Below are 1967 nucleotides of genomic sequence, written 5' to 3' on the forward strand. Positions count from 1 at the left end.
GAACAGCTGAGGACTCAGATATGAAGCAGTTATTGCCAGTCCTTGGAGAATCTCATTCACAACAAAGCGAGACTCTGTCTCAAAAAAAAAAAAAAAAAACTAACAGTTTTCATTATGAGCCAGGTACTATGCTGGGTTCAGGTGTGGCAGCAGAAACAGTCTGAGGCTTTCAGGAGTGTACAGAACAGCTGAGGACTCAGATATGAAGCAGTTATTTTGCATGAAGGAGTGTGTGAGTGAGAGAGAGAGAGAGAGTGTGTGTGTGTGTGTGTGTGTGTGTATGTGTGTGTGTGTGTGTGTGTGTGTGTGTGTGTGTGTGTGTCTTGGGGCATTTGCTATAATAGAGTCATAAACAAAGTGGTATCAGACCAAAAGAAAAGGAGCTGACTGGTTGGAGAAATGGTGTAAAACATTCATCTACTTCAGCAGGAAGTCACAAGATGATCCCTGCAATTGAAAACGAGGAAAACAGAAATACATTTTTTATTTAGAAACAGTAAAGCTGAAAGTGGCTATCCTTGGTAGTGGGACTCAGAGATGGGGCAAGACATTGTTACATTTCATTTATATAAAGTCTTAGCACTACCTAATCTATGATTTTGATAACGAGTATTTAAAAATCAAAGATATGCTAAAAAACAAAACAAAACATAACTCACAAACATGCAGAAGTTTCTGTCTTTTAGGAGCCATAAAAAGTAGGAGGAAAGAACAGCTAACTCTGGTTTGGAGAACCCAAGATAGTTTCGGAGTTTTGAAGGACAAGTTGAAGAAGTCGGGGGTGGGCGGGGGGACTACCCTTTGGGTAGAGGCAAGCGGATGTATTTTGGCTAATATAAATGTTCAGCGGGACTGGAATGGGGGTGAGCTAGGGGTCTTAGGGAGGGAGACAGAACAGGAGATCAGAGAGTAGGGAAGAGCCAGACATGTTCCATGTTCTGCCAAAGAGTATGGAATGCATCTTGGAGGCAAGATAAAGCTATTACAGTAAATAGTTTTAAAAATTACTGGATTTCTGCTTTGGGATGGACTGGAAGGTGGCAGGAGGCTTTTGCAGTATTACAGGTGACAATGAGGGCCTTTCAAAGGGAAGAAGTAGACAGACAAAAGAAATTTCAGAAGTAGAACTCACAGCTTGTGGTGACTAATAAAAGAATTCAGGGGTGAGGAGAAACAACATTCAAAAGTGGCTCTATCTATAACAATCTAAAACTACTCCACAGTAAAAAGTATATTAAATAGTTTTAAAAAAACCCAAACTGGCTCTGAGGATTCTAGCTTGAACAAGTGGGATAACAGATACACTATGCTGTCCAGGGGAGGGAGCAGGGTATAGAAGAAAAAGAACTGGTTGCAAAGCCCAAAAGACCTCTGTCCAAGCCCTTGCCTGCCACTTACTTAATGTATGATATTCGTGAGTGAGTGGCTTAATCTTTTTGACCCTCAGTTTCCTCATTTGCAAAGGGGGATTGCTTATCAACCGTGCAGGTTGTGGTAAGAATTAGAGAATATATATAAAGCATTTAAGAACTTATCAATGTAAGAGATACTTAATAATAAATAGTAACCTTTATTTAATATTATTAAAAGAAGAATAGTTTTGAGGTAAGTTATAGACATGCTGAGTTTGAAATGTCATGGGTTTCCCAGGTGAAGAGAGTCACTGGCTACAACACTGGTCTGGACAGAAAAAGCACCACACATAAAAGAAAAAGTTGGTAAGCTGGACTTCTTCAAGATAAAAAATTCCTGCTCTTCAAAAGACTCTATTGTAAACAAAATAAATAACCAAGCCACAGACTTGGAAAAGTATTTGCATTTGCAAGTGATGATGTCAACATGGTATGAAAGAAAATTGCTTAATTTTCACTTCTTTTAAATTGTCTTAAAATGTGTAGAACAGAATACTGAAGTATTTAAGAGGAAAAGGACATGATATCTGAGATTTTCCTTAGAATTTCCCGGGG

Source organism: Propithecus coquereli, unplaced genomic scaffold (genome assembly GCF_000956105.1).
Source record: "Propithecus coquereli isolate 6110/MARCELLA unplaced genomic scaffold, Pcoq_1.0 Scaffold536, whole genome shotgun sequence".
Taxonomy (NCBI): Eukaryota; Metazoa; Chordata; class Mammalia; order Primates; family Indriidae; genus Propithecus; species Propithecus coquereli.